The sequence below is a fragment of the Chiloscyllium plagiosum genome, chromosome 3 (assembly GCF_004010195.1).
Source record: "Chiloscyllium plagiosum isolate BGI_BamShark_2017 chromosome 3, ASM401019v2, whole genome shotgun sequence".
Classification (NCBI taxonomy): domain Eukaryota; kingdom Metazoa; phylum Chordata; class Chondrichthyes; order Orectolobiformes; family Hemiscylliidae; genus Chiloscyllium; species Chiloscyllium plagiosum.
The window spans coordinates 121,297,061-121,309,240 of NC_057712.1; the positions used below are offsets into that span (position 1 = coordinate 121,297,061).

Sequence of the window (12,180 nt, forward strand, 5' to 3'; positions counted from 1 at the left end):
AGATCAGAATATTAGCGAGTTTTGAGATGATTTGTAGCTCAGGTTGAGGTTCTGGATGGAGGTTTGCTCACTGAGCTGGAAGGTTCATTTTCAGACATTTTGTCATCATACTAGATAACATCTTCAGTGAGTCTCCAGACGAAGCACTGCTGATGATTCCTGCTTTCTGTTTATAGGTTTGGGTTTCTTTGGGGTGATTATATCATTTCCCGTGGTGATGTCAGTTCTGGTTCTGTTTCTCAGGGGTAGTAAATGGAATCCAAGTCAATGTGTTTGCTGATAGATTTCCTGTTGGAATGCCATGCTTCTAGGAATTCTCGTGCATGTCTCTCTCTCTCTCTCCTTATATACAGATAAGGAAGGACACCTTCGACAGGACAAGCCAAATGGAGACACACACGAGAATTCCTAGAAGTATGGCATTCCAACTGGAACTCTATCAACAGACACTTTGACTTGGACCCCATTTATCACCCCCTGAAAAAAAAACAGGAAATGATATCATGATAGGAAATGGCATCACCAACCTGAAGAAATCCAAGCATGTAAATAGAAAGTGGGATTCATCAGCACTGCTTCATCCATAGGCTCACTGAAGATGTTACCGAGTATGGTGATGAAATGTTTGAAAATGAACCTTCCAGCTCAGCGAGCAAACCTGCATCCAGCAGATCAGAATATGAAAAATACAAAGGAGTAATATTGCTGAAATAAAAACTGATGAAGATTATGTGGATGAAAGAATGGACAAAATCTTTCCAAATAAATGGGAAAATTAGAATAAATAACAGTAATAGTATGGTACGGTAACAGTAGATTAGATTAGATTAAATTAGATTACAGTGTGGAAACAGGCCCTTCGGCCCAACAAGTCCACACCGACCCGCCGAAGCGAAACCCACCCCATACCCCTATATTTACCCCATACCTAACACTACGGGCAATTTAGTATGGCCAATTCACCTGACCCTGCACATCTTTGGACTGTGGGAGGAAACCGGAGCACCCGGAGGAAACCCACGCAGACACTGGGAGAACGTGCAAACTCCACACAGTCAGTCGCCTGAGGTGGGAATTGAACCCGGGTCTCTGGTGCTGTGAGGCAGCAGTGCTAACCACTGTGCCACCGTGCCACCCACAGTAGTGGGTTATATCACAGCAGTGACACATAGTAATATCCAAGCAGTGCATTGAGGATGTCCATATGGTAAAATGAAGGAACAGAACGAGAAAATATAAAAGTGAGTATAAGTAGAGATGAAATAGGCAAGATTTGCTTATCATTTGGAAAGTTTTTAAAAAGGAATAATAATTCCAACTATTGCAAAGTAGATTTCTAGAAAGGCAGTGCATATAGCCAAAGCTATCAGCAAGCTTTTAAAAATGTATTGAACTCTGCTTGTCAAGGAGGAAAGAAGCAAAGATGGTTTTAATTTGAGAGTATGATTTGTAAAAGACAGGTGATATGAGAAAAGAAAACAATTGGGGGGAAATTAAACCATAGCTTAGTGGAGTTCTAAATCCCTGACTTTATCCGCCTTTATTTTAAACTATAATGAAAGGTCTAACTTCGAGGTGCTACTCTGGAAAAGCATAGAGTTCAGATAGCTAAGTACATCTGACGTAACAACTGGGCAAAACATAGATGCAAATGGATTAACACTGGAAAATATTCAAGGGCTAGTGTCAAATTAATATATCATTAAAGATGAAAAGATTTGAATCACAGGCAGATATATATGGTTAAGAGATTGAAACTAAACTGAAAGGTAAAAGTCTGATCAACATTAATACAGAAGAAAATTGTGAGGAATTTAGGAAATGTAACAAGGTGAAAATGGAGTTTTGGAGGGCATGTGAAAGGCTGATATGAAATTGGAAATTATAAGGACTTTTGGAAGTAGAATAAATAGCAAAAAGAAATGAAACAATGGTAGGCTGAAGGGTGAATTCAGAATTTTGAAGATGAACTTTCAAAAAAAAAAGTTGGCTCTTAAAATTTAGCAGAACACAATAAATAAATCACCAATCTTGGTGTGCATCCCAGGCCTTTGAAGATAATCAGAGAGGAAATAATAGTAACTTGATCCACGATTTTTCAATGCTCATTTGATGTTCAAATTGTGAGAAATGACAAGATGGTGAAGGATAAAACAAAGCAGCTTAAAGAGGGTAGGTTATGTAGCATAGATTCACAACAATGACGCCAGTGATCAGAAATGTTTTATTGAAAGAAACATGAGATGGTGGGAACATTTCCCAATATTGTTCATTAAATTTATAGTTTTACTTATGAAGCATTTTGTTATACTGAACAGAACAAATGTTTCTCCTGGTTAGGGAGTTGATGATAAGTAATTATCAGTTTAATATTGACACTGTATAGGGAGACTTCTTCACACCAAGTTGTTCAGGTTTGAAAACAAATAGTTGATGATAGATAAACATTTGAAGTCAATGAAGATACAAACAAAAGGTAGAGTACTGCATTATTGAACAGGTTAGAATGATACCAGCAAAGAGTTGGCACTGACGTAGTGGGCTATGTCGTTCATTGGTCTCTATGGTTCTAAAATACATACAGGTGTCAGCTAATAGTTTAAAAATTGTACAGAAGTGTTGCATAATCATCATTTAAATAATAGACTATCAAGATACCTGCCTGCTAACTGTGGAAAGCCTTCGCAAGACACACAATCGGTTTGAGATTTCTACTTTCGTTATTTTCAGTTGGTCTGGCATGTCTGTACTTTAAGGCTTTACCATGCAAATATGCATTTCTGTGTGTTATTTCACCATAGGGCAATAGGCTGCCTGTTCCAGTGTGGAAACAGGCCCTCCAGCCCAACCAGTCCATACCGACCCTCCGAAGTGTAACCCACCCAGACCCATTTCCCTCTGACTAATGCACCTAACACTATGGGCCATTTAGCATGGCCAGTTCGCCTGACTTGCACATCTTTGAACTGTGGGAGGAAACCGGAGCACCCGGAGGAAACCCGCGCAGGCACTAAGAGAATGTGCAAACTCCACACAGACAGTCACCTGAGGCTGGAATCGAACGTGAGACTCTGGTGCTAACCACTGTGACAGCAGTGCTAACCACTGAGCCACCATGCCGCCCCATCTTATGAGGATTATAGGCTTACTAGAAAGGAGCTCAGAAATGAACTGAGGAGAGCCAGGAGGGGGCACAAAAAAGGCTTGGCAGGAAGGATTAGAGAGAACCCAACGGCATTTTACTCATATGTGAGGAATAAGAGAATGATCAGGGAGAAAGTAGGGCCGGTCAAGGATAACATAGGGAACTTGTGCGTGGAGTCTGAGCAGATTGCTTCGGTTTTCACAAAGGAAAGGGACCTTGTTGTGAATGAGAACTTTGAGGAGCTGGGATATAGGCTTGAACAGATCAAGATTGATGAAGTTGATCTGCTGGAAATTTTGGCAAACATTAAGATTGATAAGTTCCCAGGGCCAGACCAGATTTATCCTGGGTTACTCCAGGAAGCGAGAAAGGAGGTTGCTAAGCTGCTGCGAAGATCTTTGCTTCCTCACTCTCCATGGGAGTCGTACCGGAGGATTGGAGAGAGGCGAATGTTTTCAAGAAGGGGAATAGTGAAATCCCTGGCAAGTACAGACCAGTCAGTTTTACGTCTGTGGTCAGCAAGGTTTTGGAAAGAATTCTGAGGGATAGGATTTATGACTATTTGGAAAAGCATAGAGTGATTAAAGGCAGTCAGCATGGCTTTGAGTGGTAGGTCATGCCTCACAAATCTTACTGAATTCTTTGAGGAGGTGACGAGACGGGTCGAGCAGTGGATGTGGTGTATATAGACTTCAGCAAGGCATTTGATAAGGTTCCCATGGTAGGCTCATTCATAATTCAGGAGGTATGGGATACAGGGAGATTTGGCTATCTGGATTCAGAATTAGTTGGCTTACAGAAGGCAGAGTGTGTTTGTTGATGGAAAGTATTCTGCCTGGAGGTCAGTGGTGAGTGGTGTCTTTGCTCTTTATAGTTTCTATAAATGACTTGGATGAGGAGGTTGAGGGGTGGGTTAGTAATATTGCAAATGACATAAAGGTTGTAGGTGCCGTTGATAGTATCGAGGGGTATTGCAGGCTGCACCGCGACATATACAGGATGCAGAGCTGGGCTGAGAAATGGCAGATGGAGTTCAACCTCGATAAATGCGAAGTGATGCATTTTGGAAGGTCAAACTTGAATGCTGAATTAGGATTAAAGACAGGATTCTTGGCAGTGTGGAGGAACAGAGGGATCTCGGTGTTCAAGTACATAGATCCCTCTGAGTTGCCACCCAAGTGGATAGGGTTAAGAAAGCATATGGTATTTTGGCTTTCATTTACAGAGGCATCAAATTTAAGAGCCACAAGATTTTGCTGCCGCTCTACAAGACTTTGCTGAGACCACACTTGGAATATTGTGTCCAGTTCTGGTCACCTTTTTATAGCAAAAATATGGAGGCTTTGGAGAGGGTACAAAGAAGGTTTACCAGGATGCTGCCTGGACTGGAGAGCTTGTCTTACGAAGAGGGGTTGACTAAGCTTGGACTTTTTTCTCTGGAGAGGAGGAAGAGAGGTGACCTGATCGAGATATACAAGGTAATGAGAGGCATGGATAGTATCAATAGCCAGAGACTTTTCCCCAAGGGGTCATAGTTTTAAGATATTAGGAGGAAGGTATAGCAGAGACGTCAGAGGTAGCTTCTTTATGTAGACAGTAGTGTATGCATGGAATGCGTTGCCAGCAGTGATGGTGGAAGCAGAGTCATTAGGGACATTTAAGCGACTGCTGGACATGCACTTGGACAGCAGTGAATTGAGGGGTGGGTAGGTTAGGTTATTTTGTTTTAGATTAGGAATAATCTACAGCACAACGCCATGGGCCGAAGGGCCTGTTCCTGCGGTACTTTTCTATGTTCTATATTCTCATCTCGAAATTGGATATGAGTCTGATTGTGTAACGGCGTTGATGGTCCTGGCAGAATTGTTGAGTCCTGTCTGATTTGTGAACTAAGACGATCGCGAACTCCACACACTCTGGCTCAGTTCGATGATATCCTTGTCGAGCATGGCGTCCACCTCCTTCTGGACCTGTCTGGCTTTGAAAGGATTAAGCCGATAGGGTGTTGTTTTATCGGATCAATATTCCTACGTCTGTTTTATGTACAATAGCATTAGTCTTCCCCATCTGATTCTTACATATGTCCTTATACTACAGTAACAAATCTTTCAACTGCGTTGTATTCTCCTGAGACTATTTACTAACCTATCCCACTCCTCAATGACTTCTTCATTTTTAAATCTATTTTGAGACACATCAAAATCCACATCATCTGGATTTGATTCCTCACTCTGCGGGGCAGTAACTAACACCTGTTTCTCCAGTTCTACCTCTATTATAATATGTTTTCAACATGTTCACATGACATACCCAATACTGTTTTTTTTTTCTGTCTGGTATTTTTACTCAACTTTTTCTCAATTTGATAGGGACCACTAAACCTGGCCAGGAAGGGGTCTCAGAACTAACACGTCGATAGCCAGAGACTATTTCCCAGGGCAGAAATGACTAACACGAGGGGTCATAGTTTTAAGCTGGTTGGAGGAAAGTATAGAGGGGAAGTCAGAGGCGGGTTCTTTACACAGAGAGTTGTGAGAGCATGGAATGCATTGCCAGCAGCAGTTGTGGAGGCAGGGTCACTGGGGACATTTAAGAGACTCCTGGACATGCATATGGTCACAGAAATTTAAGGGTGCATACATGAGGATCAGTGGTCGGCACAACATCGTGGGCTGAAGGGCCTGTTCTGTGTTGTACTATTTTATGTTCTATGTCATCCCCTTGTCAGTCTCAGAGCTTTTTTTTATCTCCTGTTTGGAGTACACATTCACTATACATTTTTTATCGTCTTGGCTTGCTGTTGCAAGTCCCTTAGCCTTTCAGGACTAAATGCTTCTGTCTGACCCTCTGCCTGTTCAGGTTTTTCCTGAACCATTATGTCAAACAGGGTGTCTGCTAACTGAAACTCAACTCCTTCATCGATCTCTCAAGTCACAGCATGAAGCAAAAACTAATGATAGTGGGAACTGGTTACTACAAAGTGTGGGAAGATGCCAAGATATATTTCTGTTTTAACTCCTCAGTTTCTTGGTCTTCCTTGGATCCTGCCAAATCATTCCCAAGAACAAGTTGAATTCCTGGAACTGACACTGTCGATCACTGTAACTTCCCCAGTCTTGAGTTGGCACTCCAACCTGGTCTTACATAGGGGAATGCTAAATTTCTGTGTATCTATCCCACAAATTATCACATACTCTGGTAACAAATCAGGAAGAATGCATATTCGCTCATCCGTTACTATCAGTGACTGGTTAGATCGTGTATCTCTCGAAATTTTAACTTCTTGTCCTTCTCCCCCTGTTCTTTCTGAGTAAACTTTACCCACAAAGGCAAATTCTTTGTAGAGATCAGGTAATAACTCCACACCCAGTTTATATGTACTTTGGGCAAATAGGCTCCTTATGGTTTATATTTCAGTATTCACCTGATAGATTTAACTTTTAGTTTTTTATTTGTTTTAAAGATTTTGCTCATTTGTTAAAAGTCACTGGATCAATATACTGGAATTCCTTCCCTAAAGACATTGAGTCAATCCACAGCAGGTGGACTGCAGTTCAAGAAGATAGCTCACCACCTCAAGGGCAACTGGGAATGTGCAATGAATGCTCTTCACCAATGACACCCACATCCCATGAATGAATGAAAAAAGACATGAATTATTGGCATTCAGGGATTTCAGGTCTAAAGGTTGTAGGTAAAGTGTGAATAAATGTTTTAGTGATCCAGATTTGGAAGCATTTTTTGTGTAAAAGCTAGCATACCTGATAAGTATGCAGATTTCTTAGTATCATCAGACCCTGGTTCATGTTACAGACTAACCTTTGTAACTCACTGATGCACTTTTCAGTGTTGGAAAGTTGTTAGAAAATAGACATCATGTCTTACTTAGTAGGATAGTATTGGAACAACATGTATAGAGAAAAGGAAAAATAGGCCAATATCCTTTCCATGCACTTCCATTGAAATCACCAAATTAACAGAAAATACTGAGGAATTTCAAGTGCCAGACTATTTCAGCACAAATTGAGTTTGTGATTTTTTTTTGTGGTAACTTAAGTGTTGGCAAGAAGCCAGTCCCATTTCAGCGTTAAATAAATCAACATCGCAAGTTTCCAGTAATTGTGCTCACTTTTGAGCCAACTGAGGAGACTTTAAAAAAAACTGTAGGCACAAAGGCTCTACTAGATAACTTTTAAAATAAAGCTGTTCAAAAGGTATTAAGAAACTGACCAGTAAATAGTTCTATCCAGTGGTGGTTTCACTTATTTAGTAATTTATTTAGCTGCTCAGTGGCTGGACTAGCAGCCAGTTAGAACTTTTTTTTATATGATAAATCCATTTCCAGTCATATAAATATTACCATTTAAATATAATCATTCTACATATAATATTCTAAAGTGAATCTTGATTGTGTTGGTTCACAAAGATTTTCAGCAAAAGGACTAACTCTCATGGATTCATGATCGCTAGTTGCATCTAAAGGAGAAAGATGTTTCCAAAATATTTTTCTACATGTAAGAATGTAGCTTTACTCCCAGTTTAAAAAAAAAATCTTTTTGTCTACTGCCATGTTAATCAGCAAGCTTTGGCTACCTGAATTTCAGTGGTATTTTTGAAATTTCTGCTTCTACTTATGTTGAAGATCCTGGCACATAAGTCAAGGATAGCTTTCATCTATGGCTGTTTAATCACAGTTCGGCATTTGGTTGGGGTCCATGCCTTTGCAGTCTGGAGAGTGGGTCATAGTCAGTCCTGTGACTCAGTAATGACCAGTTCAGGAGATAGGGCTAATGCAAGTGGGGAGATATACAGCTATCAGACCGGGATCTTGGCACTTCCTGTCTGAGGCTGCTCAGTTAGGTTGCTTGAGGATGAACCAAGGTCATTGCATGAGTCACTCACAAAAACTAAGAGGAAAGGGTGGGTGGAAAAGAGGGAGGAATCAAGAGTGCTGTTGTCACAGAAGAAAACTTGGCAAGTTATTCTTGGCGATTGGAGGGAAGGAAATATAGCAGCTGTGAACAGGGAGGGTGGGCAACATTATCTGCAAGGGATAAAACATGGATGGGAGTGAGCAATATATGACCACACCTAGAAAGGTCACCTCGTATGTCAGAGGCTGAGAGAAAATGATGGGCAGGTGAAGGCTCACGTAGAACTGTTTGGGTGGTGACCTGGAGATGTGCAGCTGACAAAATTTGCAGGAAGGGTTATCAGGAAGAGGATCTAGATGTTTTGGGGATTCATTTGTGGAGGTTGGAAACTAGATGTTTTGGGGATTCATTTGTGGAGGTTGGAAACTACTGGCTGAAGAGCACTTAGAACAAACTCGACTATTAATCCAGAAACCTAGAATAATGTTCTGGGGACCTGTGTTCGAATCCCGAATCCCACCCCGTGGCAGATGGTGGAATGTGAATTCAATAATAAAAGAAGTGGAATTAAAAGTCGACTGATGACCATGAAACTATTGTCAATTGTTAGAAAAACCCATCTGGTTCACTAATGTCTTTTAGGGAAGAAAATCTTCCACACTTACCTGGTCTGGCCTACTTGTGACTTGAGAGCCATAGTAATATGGTTGACTCTCAACTGCTCTCTGAAATGGCCTAGCAAACCACTCAGTTGTATCAATCGCTAGAAAGTCACAACAAAGCAAGTGGACTACAGCAAATCAAGAAGGCAGTTCATCACCACCACCTCAAGGGCAAGTAAGAATGGACTATCAATGCTGGCCAGCCAACAATGCCCAAGTCCCACAAATGAATTAAAAAAACACAAAGAACATTACAACACAGGAACAGGCCCTTTGGCCCATCAAGACTGCATCCAAACATGATGCCTTTCTAAACTAAAAACCTTTTGCCTTTATCCGGTTTGTATCCCTCTATACTCTGCCTATTAATATATCTCAAGATGTCTCTTAAACATTGCTACTGAATCTGCTTCTACCACCTCTGGCAGCACATTCCAGGCACTTGCTACCCTCTGTGTAAGAAAATATTTGCCTCTCACATCTCCTTTAAACTTAACCCCACTTACCTTATCCTATGTCCCTTGGTAATTGACATTTCTGCTATGGGATAAAAACTTCTGACTATCCATTTTATCCATACCTTTCAAAATTTTGCCAACTTCCAGCAAGTTACCCCTCATCCTTTCACATTAAAATGAAAACAAAGCAAGTTTGTCCAAATACAGACCGAAATAACTGTAAATGCTCTAAATCCGACACAAAAACAGACATTGCTGCAAAAGCTCAACAAGTCTGGCAGCATCTGTGGGTATAAATCAGAGTTAATGTTTCGGGTCGAGTGACCCTTCCTCAGAACTGATGGTGGCTAGGAAAATGTTGGTTGATGTGCAGAAGATAGGGTGGGGAAGGAGGTAAGGAGTAAACGATAGGTGAGGATAGTGCCCAAAGAGAGAGAACACAGTTGGACGGACAAGGGAGTGGATAATGATTTGGCTAGGAAGGTGATTTGGAGCAGTCTGTTCAACTGTTCTCTCTCTGAAAAGAACCAACCTGTCTCATTGTAAGGAAAAGGAATCTTTCATCCCAACTCTGCACTCCTGACTTGGGAGCAAAGCACCAATTTATGGATTTGGATGATCAAACCCAAGGCAAGTACCTGAGCATTAACATTGAGGCTTACAACTTTGGTATGACAGGTAGTTCTTATATCACACTATGGTTGCGTTCTTGTGCGACCCTGCGCTATATAGAAATCATGCAATTAAAAATAACACTAAAAAAGTGTTGGTGATGCAATGGTGTTATAACCAGCACACGTTTTAAAAGTTCGTGCTTTAGAAACAGCGTCCCCTATTCATCAATTGCGTTATAGCCAATTCGCGTTGACGAAACACTTGTTTAAGCAGAACGACCCGCACTGAATTTGTTGTAATCCTGTCACACATTTCAGTTTGATATGTTTCGAACAGGAAAACGGCACAGAAGAACCAAAGTTTGTAACTGTGCCAAGAGTTAGGGATTAACTGAATGGTGAGCATTATAAAATTTTGCATAATACTCATAGATTCATAAAGAATGACCGTTCATATGATTCTGCTGATTTCAGCCTTCATTACAATCAATGATAAAAGAAATTAATTTGTTTTGCACAACAATCATTTTATAACAGAAATGTTGGGAACAAACTTAACAAAATACAAGTGATTGTGGTAAGGAATGGCTAAAAGGGTTCAACTGATTCTGTGCAATATTGACCATTGTGGCAGACATAATGCTGAATCAGACAGAAAGCAATGTGAACTAATCATGGAAAAACATTAATCATGTCCTATTTATAGTCAGGTTGTAGAAAATAGAATTTTCCAGGCTTTGTTTATGAATTTTGTTCTGAAATAGTGCTTGTAGTGATTCAGAGATGCTTTTGTGGTTTATGTTTTAATGATTTTAACAACAGCATGTTATGGACTAAACTGTCTGACTTGCATGGTTGTGAGGAATCCTGCCTGATTGCTGTGTTTTTTTTAAGTTATATGTTTTTGAATATTTCATTGAAAAATTCAGCATAAACTGGCAGTGCCTGTGAAGAACAGTTTTGTCCAGACATGGTTTGTTTTTGGGATTGTTGTCATAGACCTTAAGTGCACAGACATTATTCGTGTCCTTGTCTAGACATGAGATCAGTTACCTCTGTGGTCATGACCTCACTCATTCTTCAAAACCACACAGTGGTTTCAAAGGTGCATATGATTAAATAATATAGTACCCAAAATGTTGGGAGATTGCAGCAAATGTAGAAGGAAATACAAAGATTGTCTCAGACACAATTCAATGTTGATTTCAAAATTAAGACGCTCTTAACCATTGTTAGTACAAGATAGCAGTTTGGTTAAGTTATCAGTCTGACAAACTGACAAACTCACAGATTTGTATTGGTGCTCCTGTTGGATCTTAAATGCAGAAGGACGTGTGGATTTTACCCTGTGCACAAATAAATGTGGAAAAGTTGGAGTAAGAAAAAGATCGATTGGACCGTTGAGTCAAGCTCCTTAAATTGTAACTAACTACCTAACATGATCTTCAGTGTTCCCCACCCAACTAACCATGTAATCTCCAGAAAAATGCAAAAGAAATCTAGGCCAATTTAGGTAATTAGTTATTTTCTTGACCCTAAAAATTACTAATTTAGAATTGTATGACATTAGTGATCACACAGTATAGCACTAAATATTCCACCTCTTTTGTATACAGGAACATGGGTCTTCCGTATTTAGAATGAATTCAACTTGCAATGAATTCAGGCTCACTGCATGAGCTAGCAATTTCTTCTTAAAGTCTATGACTGTTTGCAAAATAAAACTTCCTGTCCTCAAAACGAGTTCTGCTTGGAGCAAATATAACTTTAGGTAACATAGACATTATCTGCCAGATTCAAATCCTTTTCCTACCTAATTTCATTTTCTTTTTATCCTTGACTACATGTGCATGTCATTCCCAAACTTATGGAACGTTGACCCCACTGCCATCATCTACATTATTGATTGTGACAGTGAGTGATTCCTGTCTGATTTGATTAATAAAGGGTGATCAAGCAAAGCCATGACTGTTAATGAGACCCATCCAGAAAACAAACTAATCTCTATCCTCAAATTTATAAAACCGTCAAATAGGGGTAAGACATTTTCATGAGTACTTTTTGACATTGTGTCGGAGTTACTTTTTCATTCTTGCTGATTCCTTTATTAGGTGTTGCAGACACGTAGTAACATTACCTTCTGTAAGTTTAGGGTATTTTGGCTCTCATTAAAGTTAAATTAGCAGAATTTGTTAATATACCCAACAATCATAACCAGGCTATTAAACTTGAATGTCTTCAAAGACCGCAATTTCCCCCCAGACGTGGTCGACGATGCCCTTCACCGCATCTCCTCTACTTCCCGCTCCTCCGCCCTTGAGCCCCGCCCCTCCAACCACCACCAGGACAGAACCCCACTGGTCCTCACCTACCACCCCACCAACCTCCATATACAGCGCATCATCCGCCGTCATTTCCACCACCTCC

General features: G+C 40.4%; 1 protein-coding gene across 5 annotated transcripts in view; it reads left to right on the forward strand.

Annotated features, from left to right (window-relative positions):
- The window catches only part of babam2 (BRISC and BRCA1 A complex member 2), a 210,104-nt gene that overhangs the window by 66,327 nt on the left and 131,597 nt on the right, over window positions 1-12,180 (forward strand). The window lies entirely within an intron of this gene.